Source organism: Pteropus medius, unplaced genomic scaffold (genome assembly GCF_902729225.1).
Source record: "Pteropus medius unplaced genomic scaffold, Ma_sr-lr_union100, whole genome shotgun sequence".
NCBI lineage: Eukaryota > Metazoa > Chordata > Mammalia > Chiroptera > Pteropodidae > Pteropus > Pteropus medius.
The window spans coordinates 5,315,330-5,340,541 of record NW_024352785.1 but is presented as its reverse complement, the minus strand read 5'-3'; the positions used below and the strand labels follow the sequence as shown (position 1 = coordinate 5,340,541).

General features: G+C 34.4%; 1 protein-coding gene and 1 long non-coding RNA gene across 3 annotated transcripts in view; both read right to left on the bottom strand.

Moving 5' to 3' along the window:
* LOC120590799 (tyrosine-protein kinase Fer) overlaps positions 1-25,212 on the bottom strand; it is a 287,646-nt gene that overhangs the window by 61,914 nt on the left and 200,520 nt on the right. The gene's annotated exons all lie outside the window — the stretch shown is intronic.
* Positions 14,388-24,655, bottom strand: LOC120590801 (uncharacterized). The gene is made up of 2 exons (XR_005649773.1): positions 14,857-24,655; positions 14,388-14,795 (listed from the first exon to the last, which is right to left on the bottom strand). It is a non-coding gene; the product is annotated as an uncharacterized LOC120590801 (long non-coding RNA).

Here is a 25,212-nt window from a genome sequence, read left to right as displayed (position 1 = left end):
AGGAAATCTATGGAAATTCACTAGTGCTGCCAAGCTAGGAAAAAAAAGACCTTGGAATCCACACTCCCGTAGCCAGACTGGAAAAAGAAGGCCATGAAGTCCAAGGCCTCTCCCATTCCCTGTGTCTGTAGACATTTAAGTTGGTGGTTTTAAAAACCATAATAAACCAAGGGAACTATTCTGGAACCTATACTACATCGGCATAGTCGATAGAAGTACAAGTGTGGTAGCCATATTATTGGGCCTTTCTGTCTAGGAGCATTATACATCCCTACCATGTTGAACGAAGGCAGGGCTTTGTGACTTGTTTTAGTTAGTGAAATCTGAGCAGAAGTGATGATTGTCACTTCGAAGAGGTAGCTTTAAGAGCCAGTGAATGGATTGGCAAGTTCACTGCCTCTGAGATTGTCGAAGCAATACTTTCCATTTTCCTGTCTCTCAGTGATTATTGTGAACAGAGCATCTTTTCTGACCTGCGATGTAGTACAATGAGAAGTAAATTTAGGTGTTTCATGTTTCTAAGATTCTCATGTTGTTTGTTATTGCGACATAATCCAACATAATAGAAGACAAAACTTTCCAGCTCTATGTGATGGCTGGAGTATGGGTGATATTTACAGTTGGTCTGCAGTACCTCCTATGGCTTTTCCGTTTAGTGAACCTTCAATCAAGTCCACTGCAGAAGAAAATATACTGTCTGCCTTTATCTTTAAGTATTTTGTCTTAACTTGAAACTCTTGTGGGTTTTTCTTATTCCTAATAAATACTTCAGATACTCATGATAAAACAGGATATCATTGACATGGCTTGTGTGAAAATGGAGAAAGTTGAATTTATATTTTCAAACTATGAAATTTTTGTTTACTCACGAAAAAGGTCCTCTCTAGTACCATGTAGAAATCATCATTTTAGGGATACAAGGTAAGAGGGGCCACTCCTATGCCCTCTGGAAATGCTAACCTAATCAGGCCTCCATTGTCTTATATGTAAATGTAGACCCTTAGAGTTGCTCACATGTGGCTACTAGTTCCTCCAACTTTTCCAATTCTATAAATATGGTATGCTTAAGAGATGTGGAACAGGAAGATCTATCAGGGAGCATGGGTCCGGGGTTTCACTTTTGGAAGACTTCTCAATGGATTCTGATGCTGCTTATGAGTTAAAGGGTAATAATGAGTTATGAGGAGAATGCCCTACTCTCAAATTCTCCAATGGGACAGAATTGAGAGTCCAGAAATAAACCCACACATATAGAGGCAACTAGTTTTCAACAAAGGAGCCAAAAACATACATGGAGAAAGAAAAGCCTCTTCAATAAATGTTGTTGGGAAAACTTTGGAAAGCCAGGTACAAAAGAATGAAACTAAGCTGCTGACACAATACACAAAAATATACTCAAAATGGATTAAGGACTTTAAAATATAAGATCTGAGACAATAAAATACATAGAAGAAAACAGAGGTACTAAACTTATAGACCGTGATATCAGAGAGGTTTTTGTTAACTTGACTCTAACGACAAGGGTAGTAAAAGTGAAAATAAATGAATGGGACTACATCAGCTAAGAAACTTCTGCACAGCAGAAAACAACAACAAAACAAAAAGGCAACCAACCAAACAGGAAGAAAGGATTTGCTAACAATAACTCTGATAAGGAGCTAATATCTAAAATATATAAAGAACTTATACGACTCAACAACAAAAACAATCCAATTAAAAAATAGGCAGAGGACCCGAACACTTTTCCCAAGAAGACATACAAATGGCCAACAAATACATGAAAAGATGCTCAATTTCACTAGCATTAAAGGAAATGCAAATCAAAACCAATGAGATACCACCTCACACCTAAGAGAATGGCTATTATCAATAAGACAAGAAATAACAACTGTTGGAGAGGATATGGGGAAAAGGGAACCCTTGTACATTGCTAGTGGGAACATAAATTGGTGTAGCCTTTATGGAAAATAGTATGGAGGTTCCTCAAATAATTAAGAATAGAGCTACCCTATGACCCAGCAATCCTTTTCTGGGTATTTACCTGAGAAAACTGAAAACAGTTATTCATAAAGATATATGTGCCCCTATATTTACTGTAGCATTATTCACAATAGCCAAGATGTGGAAAAAACCTAGGTGTCCCTTGACTGACGACTGATAAAGATAATGTGGTGTGTGTGCGTATATGCGTGTGTGTATACATATATACAATGAAATGCTACTCAGCCATAGAAAGATGAAATGTTGTCATTTGCAGCAACATGGATGGATCTTGAGAGGACTATACTAAGTGAAATCAAAAAAGACAAGAGTAACATGATTTCCTTCATGTGTAGGATATAAAACAAAAAGCAACCAACACATTCATAGACATAGATAACGGTATAGTGGTCAACAGAGGGAAAGGGGATGGAGGGAGGATAAAGAGGGTAAAGGAGGTCAAATATATGGTGACAGAATGGGACCTGACTTTGGGTGGTGAGCACACAATGGAATATACGGATAATATATTATAAAATTGTATACCAATGTTAACCCAACCAATTTAAGTTTTTAAAAACTTGGCTAACATGACCATGAAATGGACTGACCTTATGATTAATGGTGTGGTAATTTGCCCAGTTAAAGATGCCTTTAACATTAAAGATGTTTTAGAAAGGATATGTTCTGCACTATTTGTTCATTTGTATCTATGTAGTTATCCAATATAGTGAAAAGGAAAATGTGATTTGATTTTACAGGAGGAATTCTTTTTACTTTAACCCATTATTTTCTATTTAAAACTTTATTTGAATCACTATGAAGAGCCACTAAAATAATACGTTGCTTTCTTTATGTAATATGAATATAGTTTTGTGTGAACAGAACAAAAATAGGCTTATGCTAGTAACAACAACAACAACAAAACTAAATGCTTTCATTGTCTAGAGTATTTCACATTATATTAGGCAGCACTGTTTTGCTTATTAGGCCCTAAAGGTATTTGGTATTTGAGCTTTTTGAAGGAGTCAGAGGAAAAAGTTTTGGCTTTTGTTTCTGATATGATTCACTAACATACTTGCCAGTCAGCTGGTAATTGATAGCGATGTTCTCTCTTTGATTCAATTTTTTATTGCATTCCATCTTGCACTGTATATATCCTGTCAGCTAATTAGCTGCCCATCTTCCTAACCGATGCTTACTTCGGCCATTGTAATACTGAGAAGTTTTCGATCAATTCTTATTCCCAGGTCAATGCATCAAAATTTTAAGCTTTCAGAACATGTCAGCAAAATGTGTGTTCTCATATCAACACATCAGAACCAAAAGAAAACTGGGGGTTTGCTTTCATAGCAAGGCATATAATTACTATAACTCTAAGGCTAATTTAACCAGAAAAATCTCTAAATATTAATGGGAAAAAAGTGAAATAAAAACCACTTCTGGCATCTGAAAATAAAGTGACAAACTATATTTCCTTTAAAATGCTCCCTTGGTAATGTTCAATAGGAACAATTTTCCTGTCCTTTAGCAAGTTCTCTAAGTCATGAAGAATAAGAAGACATGGGCCCTGTCTCTTTAGGGGTGCATGGTGAGGGTGCGAGTCTTCTGTGGGGTTGGCAGCAAGACAGAGATTCAGGAAGGAGTCTCTGGGAGGCAAGGAAGAAAATATGATAGAGAATATTAAAGATCTGAGGCTCATCTACATCTCCCTTGATTCACGTGGCCCCTTTGTGCTTCTTTAGTCTCTTTCAGCGGCTCTTCTTCCCATTCCTTGAATGTTGCTCTAACCTAGGCCACTTCTCCTCACTCTCCCGAGGCAGTCTTGCTCTCTTCCATGGCATTGATGATCACACCGGCATCAACAGATGCGATTTTATATCGTCCACTCCACTATTTCAATGGGACTCTTACAGATTTCTCTTCCTAGATGTCCTGCAAGTATCTCAAACTCAACAAGTACAAAGCTCTATTGAGTTTCTGTAACATCTGTTTACTGGCTTTGATAATGTCCACTACAAGAAACATGCAAAATAATTAATTTAATATGAATTATGAGATATCCTGAAGACCTGCAAGTATCCCATGTTAAGAGGAACTATTTTCTTCCTTTATTAAACTGAGAGGTAGAGTAACTGTTTCATCTCTTTTTCCCATCTTCCTTTTCTTGTACATCCTTTATTCCAGCCCACATTTGACATTTTCCCTACATTCCCTGAAGTAGGAGCCCCTCCAATTCCAATATGACAGAAAGCCTCCTGGTTTGAGTGGGAATGCAGGAAATTGGGAAGACCTAATCAGTGCCCCAGCCAGGGGCTAAAGCTGGAGGGTAGGCCTGTTACATCTTCAGAGGGAAACTAAGACAGCATATCCTTCCCACGTGGGTTGGAGCCAAGTTCATAAGGAAAGGAGCATCAAGCATGTCAGAAATGTCCAGCCCCAAGGACTACAGTGGGATTGAAAATCAGTTTGGGTGCCCTTAACTGATTCTTTTTTTCCAGGCTGAAGCCACTATAAAAAGTGCTATTTTTTTAGTGGGCTTTTCACTGTGCTCAACCTCTTACTACTGCCCTACTACGGGTCTTCCTACTGCTGTTTGTGGCTCCTTTCCATCAGACAGTAGTTCTCTTTCTGGTGCCTTTGGATGTGAGGCTCATTAAATCAGTTTGTGATTAATTAGCTGGATTTCACCTTGGACATTATCTTGGGTACTCTCTCCCCTCTCACCCAGCTCTATGCCCTGTAATTGGAAGCCATTCTTGTCCTATTCTTGTACTTCTCCAAGTTTCTAAAAGCCAAGCCAAGACTGGTGCCTTAGCAGAAACTCTATAGATATTTGAACAGAGGAAAAGAGGCCTGGCATGAAAGCCATTCAAGCATAAACTGTACAACTTCAGTAAACCGTAGAGGAGAGTCGATGACTGCATGGTTATGTGGGCACACTGACTGGTGTGATGCCCGGGAAGAGACAAAGCAGCTTCTGGAGCATTCCTCCTCCTCTTCTGGAAGCCACAAGTGAAGCCTTGAAGCCCTTCTTGACTTGCTCTATGTTGGAGGCTTCCTTCTCCATCTCCGCCTTCCCGCACACAGCCCAGTGAGGCACCAACTGAAGAGACCAGCTAATCAGTTTATAAAAGCCACTGTTATAATTAAGACACAATTAAAAAAATATATTTCCTCTCAGAGAAACCAAGAAACTTTGAATTTATATTACAGCATTAAATGATACAGACAAGTTGTACAGCCTGTATTACCCACATGTTAGGATATGGCTTCTTTGCTTCATATTGACAATATCAAAATTTTATGACCATCAGAAATATCATAGGTTACCTTAGTAATTATCACAGAGTTGAGAAGTTACTTGTTTATACAAATGTGGTAAGTTAAAGTTTGGACTAGAAACCCATCTGTTTCCAGTATTAACTAGTATAAACAGAATACTATTTTGATTCATTAAATTTATAAACGTGAACAGATTTTTCATTGTAGTGGGGGAAAAAGGACAGATCTGAAGGTAGGAAACTAGACAAGCTCTGGGAACACATATATCCTCACTAAACCTCTGTTCTTTCATCTATAAAATAGTGATAATTACCTCCCTCGGTTTCTAAGAGGATCAAATGAAAATAAGTTTATGAGAGTAATTTGTAAGCTATAACTAGCTAAGTAAAAGTAACTGCTATCATTATTTTAAAGGTTGTCTTTCAAAAGAGTGTGGCCAGGAGAGTAGCTGAGAACCACTCTAGAATTATTTTGTATGTGATATACATGTACTACTTACACTTGGAGACATTTCCAAAACATGGAACCAGAAAAGACCCAACTAAAGCACTCTATATATATGTATTTTAACTTTTTTCATCTCATGTTTGAAGTTATCTCCTATCCAATCTTATGTTAATACACTGCACAAGGAGCCCTTGGTTGGCCTGGGCCAAGCAGAAGAAAGCATGGTTGTACAGGAGAGCTTTACAAAGAGTTTTTTTGCTTTCTTTTCCACTTTTGAGTCCTGCGTATTAGACCTCCACCTTGCTGTGGCATAAATCACCAGAAAGAGCAAGGTGTCAGCCCAAGTCCATGAGCCAATTTACAAAGAAATGGGGATATGTCAAACTTAGAATGGGAGAGTCCTGGATAATTTTGGAGACTAACTCTCCTGGGTCCTTATTTGTACAGTGCATGGTAAGTCGGGGAGTCTATAATTCATTGCCCTAAATAAATCTCACCTCATTTCCCACACTCATAGCCTGAAGTGTTCCATCTATACCCAAACTCCTATGAATGACAGTAGGTCGAACCATTTGTAATTATTCATATTTAACCATTTTGACTTATAAAAATGGCAATCACGTATACCTTAGCTAAATGAAAAAAGTTCAATGCTATTAATATTAAGACTGTAAACTTGGAGCCAGACTATTATGTACTAAAAATTATTTACATGATCTGGGGCAAATCACTCAACTTTTCTGTACCTCAGTTTAATCATCTGTAAAAATGGAAGAGTAACAACAGTACATACTTCAAGGATTTTTGTGAGGATTAAATCAGTTAAGGTGTTTTAAAAAAGTGTGTGGTACCATAAGCACTACATAAGTATTACCTATCAGCTTTACCTCCAAGCATTCTCCCACCTGTCTTAACTTTGTGCTCCAAGGACACCAAGAGTTTATGATTTCCTGAACACTTTATGTAGATGATTACCTTTCTGCCTGGTACACCCTTTCTTGTCTTCACCTGGTTCATTCAGCAACACCTTCCTGAGCAATAACTATTATGCCAAGCCCTGAAGAAATAGTGGTGAACAAACTATACATAATCTCTGTCTTTATGAAGCTCACAATCTAATACAAGAAACTTGCTGTTTAGACTGCTGGTGATTTCCTGTTCAAATATTAAAATTCCCTCCCTGAGCCATGTTTCCTACAAAGCTGTCCTTGATGTCCCCTGACAGTGTGAATCATTCTTTCTGTGTATTAATCCTGTTTCTAGGAACATACCTTTATATTGCAACTGTACTTGTTTCACTGACATATTTATATGCTGTTCCTCCTCCTGGAATAGATTGCAAACTGCCAGAACGAAGGCTGTATGTCTCTCTTCTCAGGGGCTCTAGTACTGGGCAGAGTTCCTGGCTAAACTACTGTTAATGGAAACGTCATCAGTCACTATCTGGTTGTACCAGTCAAGCAATTACTGAAGTTAAATCTGTGTGGGAGCCAACTCTCAAATTTAAAAGAACAAAATCTAATTTAAGTTACTTGTTTGGGATAGGCCTCAAAGCAGTTGGGGTGGGGAGAAGGAGTATAATCATATCAGCATACAATTTAAAATCATTTTTTACAAATGGCAGAAGCAAATCTTTAAGAACGTAAAATCTCTCCTGTTGCTACATTTCTATTTACCCACTTAATTTTGATAAATACTGTAAAAGAAATTCAATTGATTTTTGTTCATTTGAATGTGGTTACCTTTGTGTTTTAATAAAACTATAACACTAATTATTTAGGATATGTCATGGTTCGGTGTTTAGTTGTAAAGCACTGCAGACTAACCAAGTCAGAAGATACTACATAGTATGGAACTTTTAACGTTTTAGTGTTTTGTTACTATACCAACAAAATGGAGTATTTTAGATACTTATGTACTTTTCCATGTTTTGACTTGACAAAAAAATAAAATCAATGTAGGAAACATTATTTTGGTTTTTTTTTTTCAAGTGAAATAAAGGAGATACTCATAAGATGGCACGCTTCCTTAAAAATAGAAAAAAAAATTTATCATAACTTAGGAAGAGAGATGCCTGATGCCTTAGTCAAAACATTCTAGCTATAACTGTTAAGTGTCAGATTAGAAATCAGAGATAAAAAAAATGTCTGCGATTAAAATGCTAGCCTTTAAGAACAAATATCAGAGGTGAAATATATTTTTAAGAATGACTATGAGCTACATTTGATGCAATTTTTTATACTAAATTTTGTTTATAGCCTTACAAAACTGCTAAGAACAGCAGTATTAAAGAGAAACTAGTTGACTGATGGGAAATATATTGAATGTAGTTTTGGGTACATAAATCTTGATCTAGAGTATAATCATCAAGCAAACGGAGAAGATAGAGATTGTAGCAATTTTCTTTGACAAGGTCTTGCACTTCAATTTTTCAAAAAGTCATATGAAGATAACATGTGCCTTCCTTTTATCTCAGAGAAATTGTTTTTAAAATCTTGATAATTATGCAGTATCACATAAAATTTCTCCCATTTAAAACTAAACATACTCTTGAATTATATACCAGAAACTTACTAGATTTTGTTAACCAATGTCACCGTAATAAAAATAAATAAAATAAAAATAAAACTATAAACAAGTGTTTTTTAAAATGTAGTCTTTACTACTCTAAGTTTTCTAGTAAAAGAGCAAAAGTTACCAAACTATTATCATTTATAAATATTCGGAAATAAGTAATTCTTGAAAGAGCTAAAAATAATTTTGCCTGATATTTCAGTTGTTTTTGCTGCCACTGCTAATGCAGGATAAATTTTAATAGTGAAGACAAAACTTTTTTTCTTTGAATCATATTATTAAATTATCTAACACTGCATATTTTTCTGATAATGGCTTTATCCTCCAAGAGGTACACTCTTTGAAATGAAGGCCTATAACTTACTGACTTACTTCTCACTTACAGTTAATTCTAAAGTTATCAATTTATGACATACACTTTATTAAGCTAGAGAAGCCCTTCCCCCAAAACAGATACTTCCTTTCCAATAAAACTAAAAATTCCAGTATGAACGACTGCCAACTTAAATATTGTAAATGTTTATACAATGGTTCATGTTAGATAACAGTCATTTAAAAAGTTACATAGGAGTACTCTGCTCTGACTATTTAGCAAAAGGCTTCCCTCTACACACACTCCAGTCTAACTGCCCCCAGCCCTTCTCTCAATCACCAATCAGTCTCCATTCTTGGTTTGTTCTTTATTTCAGTTCCCTCTAAGAAGAGCTTGGAGTCTATTTTGATTCTCATCTCCAGTGGCTCAGATGATCAGAAAGTCCCATTTCCAGGAGGTACCATCTGGGCTACATTCTAAGTTGTCATTGTTCTTTTTCAGTAAGTGTAGCCCATCCCCTCTCAACCTTCTAACTCTTACTGGCATTCCCCACTGACCAGTAGGCCTCTTAGATAACAGTGTCAATCTGAACTGCATTTGTCTCCTCAGACACACTACTCACTGAATTTGGCCTGATGGTCTTCTGTCTTAAGACAGCTTAAGAGTCGAGCTCCTTTTCCTGGCTCCACATGTTTCTAGCTGACTCTTCTTCCATCCTGGCCTCACAGTAAAGACTGCTGAACTTAAGACTAAAAGTATGAATTTCACAGGGAAGACTAGAAGGCAGGCTTTTAAAAAAATTTTTTTAAATTTTATTATTTTTTTGTTTACTGACATATCTCAAGCTCCTAGAATAGTGCCTGGCACATAATAAAACACTCAAGAGACTAAATGAATGAATAAATGAATGCCTTCCTGAGGCAGTAATTTATCTGTATATTTATTTTAGTTGTCCCGTTTCAGGAGTTTCCTTGGTTGCATCTTTCCGATGGAGAAAGAATGGGAAGTCACGGTCCATATTCCATGTGTGGCATTGGGCTTACTACCAGTTGCCTATTTGGGTTTTACTTTCAGGTTTTTGGTAATGTTTGTTTCTGAAGATATGTAGCATTTGCTTTCCAGTGTTGGTAGCATTGTATTTAGTTGATTCTTCAAAGAAAACTTAATAATCTTAATGAGGATGATGATAATAACAGCAATTGATTACTGTATATTTACTGTGGCTAAGTACTTTAGACACATTTATCTCATATAATTCTTGCAATAACGACTTTATGTATAGACGAAGTTCAAAGATGCCGTACAAGTTAGCAAAGCCAAGAACTGAATGAGGTCTGATAGCACAGATGTTTTAATTTCCACGTCTGGCTACTCTAATAAGTGTTATGCACGATGCTAACGTGGCTCAATAGTAATTTCTAGGCCTCTACCTAAAATAAAATTATTAGCTAAGAGCACATCAAAAAACAAATACAGATTATTTCTTGCTCTTAACCACAAGCACCACACTGGCATTATGATGGTTGTTCAGTTATTACTACTGACGATTAAAAGTACTAATATTACTTATAACATCATTTATTGGGGAAAGATACCTTGCAAACTCAATAAATATTAAGATATTACTAACCTCACCTTTTCTATTAGAAAAATATTTTTTAAAATTCTATACTATAAATTTTAAATTAAAAATGTAAATTCTATAACATAAATTTTCTGAAGGAAAGCTGAAGAAAAATATAATAAGTAACATTACTAATGTAAAAGCTCACGACATGATTAATGCTGACCAACTGTTGTCTGTCCCTACTGAGGATATCACAATGAAAAGTCTCGTGTTACAGCAAGGGATTATTAAGACTGACAGGGAAAACTCTGTAGCTATATAATTTATTTGACATGGGACAAGGTGATATCGAGTACAGTTATTGAATCTCTAACCCTTACAAATCTTTAAAAAGAAAATCAGCAATCAGCCATTTGGGTGGCTTAATCTAAAGCGCAAATAAATGAGTTGAGGCTTTTTAATTTATATTGCTAAATACTATGTAATTTTATAAATTTGACCATGTGAGATTTAATATATACTATTTCAAGAAACTAAGTTCTTTGGAGTAAAAAATTAAGTATGTTTTCTCTCTTCTTCCCCAACTTCCTTCCAATAAACATATACTGATTATCTACTATATCGAGGATATAAAGCTAAATAAAACATGGTTGCTACTTGAGGAGCACACAGCTTATTGCAGGAGATAGGTATGTAAATGAAAAGCACCAACCAGCAAGTTAGTCCTAACAAAGTTAGGAGTGGCAAAACACACACACACACACACACACACACTTCTGGGGAAGCAGATTCAAATATTAATAGTGCTTACTAAATTCTAGGCACTGTAGATATGAGTAAAAGAGATCCCTGGTCCTCGGACTGCCTCACAGTCTAGTGCTGTATGGCCCAGTATGGCAGTATGTAGTCACATGTGACATCTGAAACACAGCTATTACAAATGAAAGTGTGCTGTAAGTATAAAAGCACACTGAATTTTGAAAATTTGCACATAAAAAGAATGTAAAATGCCTCGATAACAAATTTCATATTAATTACACATTAAAATGAGAAATTTTTTATATATTGAGTTCATAAACTATACTATTAAAATCATTTAACATTTTTGTTTACATTTTTAATGTGGCTACTAGAACATTTTAAATAACATTGTGGTTCATATTATATATGTACTGGACATATCTAATAGAAGATACAGATAAATTAACAGAGGACAGTGTAGTACAGAGAGGAAGGAATATTAAAATACTTTTTAGGGAAAAACTAATCTCTCTTAAGCATCCAAATGTAAAAAAATACATAGCTTATCAAATATAAGTCGCATGTTAAATATCAAACTTTTTATTAACATATTTTAACTGTGATATTTACAATGGTGTAAAATCTTTACCTTAATTATTTTTAAAATATGGGAATGACTTTATTCTAAAGTATGCCCATTCTGTATCATTTTGAAACCAAAGTACAAATATAGAAAATTCTATACACGATTAATGCATTGCTATATGTCCTAAAATATTTATGCATAAATATGGAAATATAAATTTATTTTCATAAAAGATCATATTTGTTAGTGTTGTGATTATACCTATCAAAAGTACAAGTAGGACCCATATATGTTGAGATTTAGGATGTTTCCCAAAACTTGCTATTGTACACTGATATGATAGATAAAACGTGTATTTGATGTCTTTGATTACTGCCTTGAGGTAAATTCTTAAGAGCTGTAATGCTGTGTCAAAGGGCATGCATTCTTACAGATGTTTAGTACATTTTAATAGTTTTAATCCAAAAAACTTGCACCAATTTATACCTCTTCTAAGAGCATATGACAGTATGCGTTTTTCTTTACTAATAATAGGAATTAAAGTTTTTTTTAAAGCTTTACCAACATAATAGAAAATCATTTCATGGTTTTTAATTTACATTTCTTCATTTTCACATGTTTATAAGAAACTAAATAATAACCTGTTTGTGTTCTAAATTAACTGCTTGTACATGTCCTCTGCTCATTTTTCTATTTGCTTTCTTATGTTTTATAAGTGATTCATGTTAGGATTTAGTTTATGACAAATATTTCAAACTTCTCCCTTTCCCCAGGTTTCCAGGTCATCACGGCATTTGGTTGATTGCTATGTGGAAGAACACAGCAGTGAAATAAAGGCAAAGAGTCCTAGAAATTCAAGGAGGTCTTGATAAAATTTAAAATTACTTTAATATATCACTTTTAGAATTAAACAGAACAAGTAAAAAATAAAAAAGAATGTGTAGATATGGAAGATTTTAGAAGAATTAATGAGACTATTAAGGTGCATATTTGTGGCATTATATTTTTAAATTATAAAAAAATTTCCATACTTTAAGTAATTATTATTTAATCTTAACAGACTATTTTTAAGATTCTTTATCTGGAGTTTATTTTGTTATGAGGTGTGAGTATCTAATTTCACTCCTGTGTCCTCACTCCAGCCCTACCATCAATAGTTAGCTAATTGTTCCAACACCATTTATTAAGCATTTTCTACTGATTTAAAATATTACTTTACTGTACTCTAAATCGTTATACTTTAGTCTATTTTTTGACATTATAGTCTATTTTCACCAATATTTTTTACATATGTCTATGCCCACACATTGTTGTTTTAATTACTATAGCTTTATAAAATACTTTACATATAAATGAAAAAGTTCTTCATCCTTATTCTTTTTTCAATGTGTTCATTATTGTGGTGTATTTACTTTTCCATATGTACTTTAGAATCAATTTATAGTTTCCAAACCAAAACTACATTTGCATTTTGATAGGAAGTATACTAAATGCATGTTCCAGATATTAAAATAAAAATTACAACCCATTTTTATTCATATAATATGTGAATTTACAATTTTAAGTACACTGCCACCCACATACTCCAGAACTTGATGTGTGATTAACCTATAGGTATTGCTGACTGCTCCTGTGGACATCACAGTACTTACAATGCCCACTCTGTATCATTACATTAGAGGTTAAATACATGATGAAGTGGATGCTGTAAAACAGCAAACACCCAAATGATGACAAACTGCTGAACTGCATCTTTCCTGATTTCCATTAAGTTACTTTCCAATACAAATTAGAAATCTCATCACATTAGTCATGAGGCTAAAGACAACAGTCTTAAATCATTACTGATACTAAAAAGTGCTTATTTGAATGCCTTATTTAGATTGCCTTATTTTATGCCCACAAAACTGAGAGTTCAAAGTGATAATAGATATTCATAATACGCCAAGTTCAAGATTGCATGTAAAAAATGTACTTTGAGGATCTGAGCACTTAAAGAATATTACCTTCATAATTAAAAAAGTTATCTGCATTTCTCTCATGAAAAAAGCTATGTACCTCACAAAGGTATGACAAAGATTTGCATGATCGATAATTGAGCAGAAAAGGAGAGGCTGAGGAATATGTTCTTTGCCCATGCTAAGACAAACTTAACCTTCAATACTGTTGCCATGCAGCTGGCTGGGCCACTTTTACACTTTACACATCAATTTAAATGCAAAATCTAAGGCTTATAAAATTTCTGATTTATAGCTTTCAATAAAACTGGAGAAAGTTGAAACTAAACATGGATGAAGCAATACCGGGGAAAAAAAGAGATAAATTCTTTGTCTATAATAAATGGTGTTATTTCTTCCTGCTGGCAATGACCCTTTATGACTAGTGACATAAAAGTTATAAAATAATTAAAAATTTATAGCAACAATGAATGCATCAACAATTTCGAAGTTTTATAGTCACCTAAAACTAGTACATATTCAGTATAGTCAAGAAAAAAAAAACCAATAGATTGGTATCATGTGTGAATTATTTCAGTATCTTTTCCTCTGTCATAAAGCATAGTTCCTTGAACACAACGGGGACTCTAACATGACATTTATTACTTTCTGAATACTATAGGTAAAGATCAAATATTGAAAATGAGGGGAGAAAAAATTAGCAAGAACATAGATTGGAATTTCAGTTCTACTATGAGACACAATTGTTTTTTAGAGAACATATGTACTGATTTCAGGGACCTACTTCTAGAAGTACTGGCTGACTCTGGGTCCATACTAAAATGCAAAAATTAAGTTTGAACATAAAAACATTAAGGATAGTTAAATAGAAATATCTTTCTTATAATAGTAATCTTTAAAATTAAAAATAAAAAGAGAGTTAAAGCATGCTTTGGGTGGATTAACATTAATAATTTATTATTTTAGGTATGACAAATACATAATACATACATAACTTCATTATGTGTTCTAATGAAATAGTAGCATAGATGGTCCCCAGGGCAGATGATCTTAAAATAATTTATATTTGGATTTTTGTATTGGCATTCAATGCACGTGTGACAAGGCTTTCTTGTTTCCCGAAAGTAACTATATTTAAAGGTAATCCATGATTAGATGGAAGTGCATATGGTAAATGCCCATAAATATTTAAAACATTGTAAACAATCATCTTAGAACTTTCCCAAAGTAAAAATGCAGCAGTTATTAATAAGTTTCTGTGCATTAGAAATATGTGACTTCCTAAAAGGGTAAGATAGAGGTTATTTTAATTTTTTTCTGCTGGCTGGTGGACTCCCTAGTGACCTTTCAAACAGAGCCTGTACACCTAGTGACCTTTCTGCTGGCTGGTGGACTCCCTAGTGACCTTTCAAACAGAGCCTGGACACCTGTACCCCCCCAATCTTCACTTTGCTAACTCCCTTAGTTCTCACCAAAATGTAGAATCCTCAGAAGTCTTTCCTGACCCCCTATGTATCTAGATTTTCCTTCCCACTTCCACACTATTTATTCTCATAACTGAGTCCTGTTTGCTTTTATCACAGCATTTATCATAACTAGTGAATACCTAATAATGGATTTCTTTATCTTTTTATCTGCCTCCCCCACCTGATTACAAGCTATATAATTAACGGAGGTGATACAGCCAGTACCTAGTGCAATGTCTGACATGAAATAAACAATCCAATATCTGCAAAATGAATGAAAGGAAGTAGAGATTAGGTCTGAGGAGGTCTGTTTCTATTCACTGTAAAGTCATAGTTGTGAGAGATAGTAGAGGCAATAAATTCTTATTCAGTAATCAGTCCCCTTACTGAAAATGAAAATTACCCAATTATTTTGCCTTACTTGATTTCCTGGTATCTATTCTTGAGTTTTGAGGGGGCACAGCCCCGAAATCAAAATCTCAAATTCTCTTTTTGTCCAAGCACCTTCTGTGTGGTGGATCCATAAAGAATGGATATGGTGAACAAGTAAACAGACGATAGAAGCAAAGGGGAAATGCTTCTGTTGCTCTAGGCCTTCCAAGGAAAATGGGGAGAGACTGCTTCAAGTTAGGGCCCCCATGGGCGACTGCAAGGTCCTCCATGCGCACGTGAAATGGGTTCAGATGACTGAATGCAAGAGAAAGGGAGAGGAAGTGCCCTTTCAACTTAAGTAGCTATCCTAGACTACACTGTGAATGTTGAAAGGGATTTTTCCTGTGTTTTAAAGGTAACAACTGCAATTATTTCCAAGCACATAACTGCAGTTATCCATAGAGAATTCTATAAAGGTCAGAGAGACTCTCAGACTGCAAGTATGGTTTCTGGAACTGAGCCAATTACTGGCTGCATCCGGAAAGGAAAAACAGCCAATAGATAAGAAGTTCTGAGCACTAAGAAATGACTGAGCCATCCCCGGTTGTAGCAGTTCAGCCCTCACTGTTTCATCCTTTCTGACGAGTAAGAACAAGGAGTCCTGGAGGAGTCAGGTGATGCCTAAGAAGAAGTTCCAATTTAGGAACAAGATTAAGGACAAGGAGTAGATACTGTCACTCTAAAACGCCTACCTCTCAAGTAACAAAGTCTGCCATGAGAAGATTTATAACATAAAACACTTAGGAATATCAGGTTTTTAGAAGTATATGAAGAGATAAAAAAAAAAAATCCAGATCTTCTTGCTTGTTACTTTTAACATTTCAGAAACACTACTACTACTACTAGCTCACATTTATGGAGTGATTAAAATATTCCGGGCACTGTGCTAAACACAATCTTCACCAAAATTCTATAAGTACTGTTATTATCCCAATTTTACAGACTGTGTTAATATGAGTTTGGTGGCGGAGGAAGGGAGGAACTGAAATTATTATGTTATTTTAAAAATCTGACAGCAGTGGGAGGAGATAGTGAACTTAATTGCCGATGTTTTTACAGTCCTTGAATATAATGTATCTCTAAGAAAACCTTAGGAAACTTATTTATAATAACTTATATAAACTTATAAGATGTTTAAATCACAATTTTTCACAGTGACTTACTTTATGGTTATATAATTATCCAAACAGTGGTTCACAAGTCATCTGAATCCATAATGTATGTAAAGGGTTATAATGTATATAAGAGAAAAATCCAGGCAACAATTCAAAATCTTCATTTCCTGGGGTGTTAGGATCTTGAGAACAGTAAGCTTAGTGAAAGAAAACAAAACATTTGCTTTAAGACTGTCCCTACTAATTAGGAATCAACTTCTGTCTTAATTCATATTTCTAATCTTATATTTTCTTCCTATTAAATCCTTTCTTCCACAGGAGGTTAAGGAATTGGCTCAGAGTCACAATATTGATATCTAACTTTAGGCTGCTGTCCATAAGGGAATGTTAGCTAAGAAAACCACTAACAAAAATGCCTTTCTTCTAAGAAAGGACAAAGCAAAGTCTAATTTAAGTCACATAAATCTAATTTATGTTTTCTAAGAACAAATGATGTCTTTTTCAATAAAGAGGAAGGCAGGAGGATACATAAAGTGACTGTTAGGAATTTACATAGACATCTAATGAAAAACTTCCATTTTACCAGGCATAGTTTGTATTCCTTAAGAACTACTGGTCTTAGTGCAAGCCACTGAATGGGAAAATGTTGCTAATAATTTCCCACTGCGTTTTGTTTCTCAAAGCTTTCTAACTGATTATCATAACAAGGGTAAAGGAAACTGCCAAGCACCTAGTTTTCTATTTCTTTTAAATGTTTCTGCCCAATATCACTGCTAACATAAGCCCAGAAGTGAAACCAGATGCTGAGATGTTCGTGAAACAGGTTAAAATGTTCTTTTGCTAAAAAGAACAGTGATGGAAATGTAAATTCACCTTCTTTTGCCTAGCTGTCACTGATCTTAGACTTAAACTTCGATCTTTGAATTTGCCACAAATACTCAGCTTTTAACTTGAAAAGCAAATGTGAATGCAATGTTATTAAGTAAAGAAAATAAGGAGAAACTATTTAAAATTGTTTTTCATGGGTATAAGAACTATCTTAGGTACACTTGAGTATAGTGAGATAAATATATACTCCACAAGGAGTACGTGATGCTTTGATTTTCTATTTTTATTTCAACAAAATAGCTTCAAGGTTTGATACTATACAATGAAAATAATATTATTTGTATAATTCACCATTTATAAATTATTTTATTAATGTTATCACATCATTTAGTCAATAAACATTTGGTAGATTACTACTTTATACAAAGTTCCCTGCTGAGTGCCTGAGAAGTGGAACTATCATCGAACTCTACTACCGAGGGAGAATGTCAGAATATACGTAGTTAATTATAACAAAAATTCTGACATCTGACAATCTTACTCTCAGGAACCTCACTTTGCATAAGGTTTACCACCAATGATATTTAAAAATCACAAAATTGTAGATGTACATTTTACCCCTACCTTAGTATACCACAATACCCACATGATTTCTGAATTGGGTATTTTCTTGTCTGGCATGAAATCGAGGAAATGTAGCATATACAGGACTAAAAACACATAGGAATCATTATGTTGTAGTTAATGATACTCTGATCCATTGAATCTCATAAAATGATCATGTCCAATGTACAGAGAAATGGGCTAAACATTTAATGGATGCTATTTACCATTCTAGAATTTAGTGTGGAGGGAAGAGAACCTTTCTGATTTTGTAACATTATAAGCATAATGGAGTTAACAGACTACAACCAAGAAAGAAACAGTAATGTCAAAATTCCTCAAAATAAGGTAAAATCCCATATGATGGATAAAATGGAAACCTAAATGTCTACACAAATTGTCTCACCACAGGTTCCTGTCCAAGAGCTTTCATATGTATATTGAGAGAAAGTAGCTAAGTTTTTAATCATAAACCTAGAAATTCCATTCATCTTCTATTCTCTGGCATTTTAAAAAAGCATGATTGCATACAGACATTTTTTGTTATGTACTTCATTTTAGTCCTCACTCTGAACTGCTGAATAACTTTCATTAGTACAAGAAGTGGAAAATAACAATATGCTTAAAATACCATTTATCTTCACTCATATTATGTTTGTCTTTACTTTCAAAGAGTGACATCCCGAAGGCAACATGCAATGCAAATGTTTTATGTCTACAAAGATAGGCTACATCAGTAATAATTATCTCGAAATATGGTGGCAGCCTACAATCAAGGACATCAGCTCAAGCAGAAAGTATCTATCCATTTGTTTTTTAGAATAAGGCAAAATAGCAACATTTCAAGTAAATAACTATGCAGATTTGGTTTAATTCATCAGGTATGCTTTAAAACAGAGTGATTCATTTCTTAACGTTTTATATAACAAACACATTGTCATATTAGATTTGCAAACAGAAATAAAGCAATACATCAAACCTATTATTTTGTTTTTTATTATTTGATAAAGCATTCTCCTTGAAAAAGAGAAACGAGAAAATCTAATGAAGCAACAGAAGCAGTCAAAGCTTTTTACCAAGGCTATAGCTAAAATAATTCCATCATTACCTATATATAACTGATATGTAGAATCAGTAATATTACATTGTTTGTCAACATCTACCTGTAAACTAGAAGGAATAATATTTCACAGGTTTCCATCTCTAGTGTGGGTTAAGCATTTTTGGAAGTGTGGTGACCTCTTCAGGACAACGGTACCATTAGTCTGAGATAGTGAAGGGAACACACATTCTAACTTGCACAGGGTCCTGCCATACTCTCTCTTGCTAATTCATCTGACTTGATGAAAATAATGTTTCCCCGACTCAAACGACTTTACTTGACTTCTTTTGTAGCTCATTATTTTCCATGTTATATTCTGGTTGCATGTGTATGTCTTACATGTTCTCTTATACATACAAGCCTTGGAAGAGAGTTTCTTATTCATTTTAGAATTCTCTATCTGAACAGAATACGCCTTAAACTGAGTAGATGAACACGTCTCTAGAAAGGAAGTAGAAAGGAAAGAATTCACAGTATATTTTTGTAAGGTATATTTTTATAATTTTGAATTATAAAGAGAAAGCATCTAACTACAAAATGTTAAGAATAAAAATATCACAAACCACAAGTCATTGGAAGCTAATCCTTCCAAAAGAACAGAGGAGTCTCTCCTGGCAACCCCCCACAACATCTGTCTGGTGGAGTACTAAACATTAAGCTTACTTACAGAGATGTGTAAAAACAACTTAGACTGTTTTCATAATTTTAGGTTAAATAACCTGAAAATAATATAACCATTATTATAAATGAATCTCATAAAACTAGATGTGGAGATAATTTGTTAATATGTCACTTACTTTGCTATGCCCATGCAAGCAACTATCACTTACAACTATATAGGCTGTTTAATATGTATAGTGAGCTAGTTATTACTTGGAAAACATCTGCTTTTGATTTGGGTCTGAGATAAAGGGCTCTTATCAATAAATCTATTATCTATCTATCTATCTATCTACTAAATAGTCTTTAATTTTCTATCTCTCTTCCATTTCTACTATAGTTTTTAGGCCTTGGTAATATTTTGCCTAACTAGTTTCCCTGGTCTTAAGTGTTCAAAGTTTCCAAAAAAGAATAGTATGAAAAAAAATTAAGATCTTCGTTAGCAATAATAAACATTTAATGACTACTATGTTAGGGCCTGAGAAATTAAAATAATTGCTTTCACAATATCTCCTATAGTGATAGTTAAGAGAACAATCTCACTATTAGCAACAAATATGTACTGGCTCATCTATTAAAAACTGAGGAAGCAAGAGGATGGATGGTAGGGAAGGAAGGAGTAAAGGAGGGAAGGAAGAAGACATTCACAATATAGTTGGAGAAACAAGGCATTCATTTTGGAAGATATAGAACTGAAAACATACAGAGAAGGAGCGGAAACTAGCAGGGGGAGTAGGTTTTGAGCATGGCCTCAAAGGAAAATCAGAGATAGAAAGGCTAAGTAGATAGATGTAACTCTCTTCTAAATGTTTTTAGTTATTCTAGAGCATGGGTCAGTAACACATGGCCTACAGGCCAAATATGGTCTGCAGCCTATGTTGTAAATAAAGTTTTATGGAAACACAGTCACACTTTTGCTTACATATCTTCTATAGCTTCTTTTGTGCTACAATGGCAGAGTTGAGTAGTTGTGATGACTAGGACGTGGAAAGTTTAAAATATTTACTTTCTGGCCCTAAAGGAAAAGTTCTAGAGCAAGAGCTCATCCATTTTTTCCTAATCCTTTTAGTACCCTTAAAAATTTCAAGTCCAAATCCTTCACATATTATTATAGATATCTTTATATGCAATGAGGTCTTGAATTAGTGTATGAAAAATGAAGAAAGCTGTACAATTTACAGAATATCACTTTAATAAAGTTTACTTCTGTCTATTCAAACATTTGCAGTGTTTCACAATTCAGAAGTGACAAATGAAAAAATAAATAATTGATAATTACTAGAAACCTTAAAAGAAATAAATTAGTGATATTAAACTTTGTCCTTGGTATGTCATGCTAACTGAATTCATGGTAAATTATAAAAGATATGGCTAACTGAATCTATCCTATGACAGGTCCTTGTACCTTAGAGTACAATGCAACGCGTGGGGAAATGAGTACCCATTACTGCTGATAAACAGCTCACCATGTGCATAGACAAGACTTTCATTTCTAAGAATGTCCTTCAGCACCAACTTTCATTACCATATGCACTTAGAGAAAACATAAGGGCAATACCATCTTGAAAAGTCATTCCACCAGAGGGGAGGGAGAGGGGGCAGGTAGATAGGGGGAGGAGGAAGGGAAAAAAAAAGAAAAAAAAATTTAAATTATTTTTTCAATTAAAAAAATAATTAAAAAAAGAAGTCTTTCCTATGCTTCTGATTATATATTTTTCTATTTTTTATATCTTGTTCATATGCTATTTCCCATGGCTTTTCTCTTGCATATTAAACAATTTAACATTAGATAACATTTTGAATGTATCATGTTATTTGGAGCAAACTGGGGAAATTTACTTTTCTCCACCAAATATTATTATCAAAGAGTATGTGTTTATAAAGGTCAGGTATACTTTGTGCTACAAAAATATTAAGAATCCTTAACAATTAACCTAAATTTCGTTCTTTGATGCACGAGTCAGTTGTACTATGTGCCAGGTACTGTGCTGAGCAATCGGAATAGGGCCTTAATACCAATAAAATATGGTTTTACCACTCAAGAGTTTCCTAGCTTTTGCTGTGCATGCATATGTAAAAAAGCAACAATATTTAAACTTCAGAAGAACTGAGTAATTCAAAGGGAAGAGTTTCAAGTGAAAAATTTAAGTAAATTTCTGTTGCCCCAAGAGATAAAAGGAGATTTCCTTCAACGGATACTCTGAAAGTAGTGCTTCTCAGATCTTTTCAACATATAATATAAAAAGGTTTCCGAATATACTGTTTCCTTTGATTCTTATTATTAAAAAAATGAAAAAATGTATGTAAAAGTCACACTTTTTTGTATCCTTCCTCCTCTTTACTTGAAGACTCCTGTTATGTCCATGTTATATATATGTAGGCAGAAGATCCTAGAGCAGATCAAGGTCAGGCAGGAGAAAACCACTTTTCATTCCAGCAATATTACAAGCCCACTTACTGTTATTAACTCTGCAAGTGTTGACTAGTGATTACAGGAGATTAACATTGTATTCTGGCATCGGCAGGCTGATTTTAGATCCAGCAGTGATAGGAGTCTGATTTTATCTCTTCTCAAAATCAAGGACATTCTAAACCATGTCTATGTTTTTTTACATTAAGAAAGGCAGCTGGATAGGCAGATGGATCAAATGGACATAGATATCTAAGAAAATCTGAAAGGTTTCATGCTTCTGAGAAGAGGCAGTATATCGGAGGTGTCAGATCAGAAAACTGTTTACTCTTCTTAGCAGGGCACAAACAACCAGCATCGTGATGAATAGGAAGTAAGAACATGCACTGCTGAAAACTGCAGAGCCCCTTGTGCATTAGATATTTCTTTTTAAGCAAATTTCAAATGTTTCATAAAATGGTTTCAATTCAGCTCTAAGACAGGGGGTCAATAAAGATGATGAGGAAAAAGCTAATTCCTCCCCTTTTTCACAAAGAAAAGAAAAATAATGGCATAAACTATCAGGTGAAACCTTTCCAATGTTGTAGTATTTTTCTTCTAAGTAAATAAAGCCTTAAAAATGGAAGTATAAAGATAAGGGTGAAGGTTTATGCAGCCAAACAGCTCTGGGCATAGTGACATCTTCTAGTGCCCTCTTTGGAGCAGCAGCGCTGGAAAGGCCGACTGCAATGGTCAACCCTGGCTGCTAGCGGGAAGTTTTCCCTCAGACTACCGTGATGGACATTGTCATAGATACACAGACAGACCACATTCTTAATTTAAAATAATAATCACCATCTGCTTTTACCTCCTTCGAACCTTTCTTGCTGAAATCTTCTTTAACCCATTTACTCTTTCATCCATCTTTGTTTTCTCTTCATCTTCTTCTAATGCACTTAGGTGTCCAACTCACTTTTTCCTAACACAGAATAGTAACTTAACACTAGGTATAAACTGAATTGCTATTCAGTTTTCTCGAAGGCTTTCGTGTCTCTTATTTTAACTTATCCTGACAGCCACTGAAATAGGTATTGTTAATCCTCTCTTAACAGATGAGGGGGACAAAGCTTTGGATATTAAGATTTTTTTTTTCATGATTATTTTTGTCTTTAATTTTTTTTTAATCACAGAAAAACTAGGGAAATATCTTTATTTTAGGTAAACAATATGCATGCCTTGAGATACGGAAAAAAACAGCCAGAGGCACTTTCATTTTTGCCACTGCTAAACTGTAATTATTGGAGAATAGTACAAAGCTGTATTCTGTGTTCATATATTTCATTGTTATAATTTCAGATGGTACAGTGAGTTCTTTTGGCTAGGTAGCAAGAATCCCCAAAAGGCAAAATCAGTTACTCTCCTGGTTTCCTTCCCAGAAAAGAAAACTTTCCAAAGGAAACAAGTTTCTATGAATGGAGCTTTTACAAATATCTTTTTCCTACCGCTAATTTCTTTGTACAGAGTTAGGGAAATTTCCGACTATAATGAAAATATATAGTTCTCTTTTGTTTTCCAGTTCTTGTTATAGGACCATAAAGTTATCAAGGCTGATAGAATTTGTTTTAATTAAAGGAAACAGTTAACCATCACAGTGGTTACTTAAGGAAGCAAATAAGTTCAACAAGCTTCATTCTAGAGTTATTTTCCTGTCAAACTAGATTAATGATACTAGACATGACAAATATTGGATACTACCATTATAAATTGAAAGTAATTTTTAATATTGCCTTATTTAAAAAACCTAGAGCAAAATAAACTGTTCATTTTTTAAATACACATACGTAGAGTTCAGAAAACCACACCATATTCTTCTATGTTTTCTTCTCCTCAAACATTTCTTTCACTGATTTATGATTCAGTCTGGTTCACTCATCCATTTATTTATTTGTTTTTCTTTAATCATTTCCACATTGTTATCACCAGGTGAGACCTTTCCCTGGCATTCTAGGGCTAAATACTCACAGTCTACTCAATAGCTTCACAGATATTTAACAGTCACTTCATATTCAACATGCACACAAATAAACCTATCATTTTCATCCATAATCCTGCCTGACCCCTCCCTCCCTCATCCTGCTCCATATCCAGTGCTTCCTGAGTGAAGAGACCTATTTATCCAGCTACACAAGCCAGAAACCTGAAAGATGTCTTGATACCACCTTCCTTGAAAGCTTCCCTCCAGTCTAGTCTCCAGGCTGCAGAGTGATCTGTATGAAAATGAACCAGATCTCTCCTATAGTGACTTCCCATTGCTCAAGACCAATTTCCTGAACTCGGAGTGTCCTCACAGGGTCTAATCCTTACTACCTATCTGATTGCATTTCAGGTCAGTATTCAATACAATCACAATTTGATTTCCTTTCATTTCTTTGAAAGGCAGTCTTTCTCCTTCCCACCTCTAAGTCACTTTTCCTTCCAACTGATCATTTCTTCTCTTCCATCTTCCCTTAGTTACTTCTTTTCTAAAAAGTTATTATTAAAGTACAGTTATCATACAGTATTATATTAGTTTCAGATGTACAACAGTTATTTCATATTTATATACTTAGCAAAGTAAGTCTAATAATCATCTGTCTCATACAAAGTTATTACTATATTATTGACTATATTCTCCATGCTTTATGTTACATCCCCGTGAATTATTTTACAAGAGGAAATTTGTACCTCTTATTCTCCTTCTCCTTTTTTACCCATCACTCCAACACCTCTGGCAACCATTGGCTTGTTCCCTACATCTATGAGTCTGTTTTGCTTGGTCATTTCGGTTTTTAGGTTCCACATATAAGTGAAATATATGGTATTTGTCTTTCTCTGACATATTTCACTTAACATTATACCCTCTACGTTCAATGATGTTGTTCAAATGACAAGATTTCATTCATTTATGGCTGAGCAATATTCCATTGTGAGTATGGACACACACACACCCCACATCTTCTATATCCATTCATCTATCAATAGACATTTAGGTTGCTTCCATATCCTGTCCATTGTAAATAATGCTGCTATGAACATGGGGGTGCACATATCTTTTTGAATTAGTATTTTTAGTTTCTTTGGATAGACACCCAGAAGAAGAACTGCTGGATCATATGATAGTTCTATT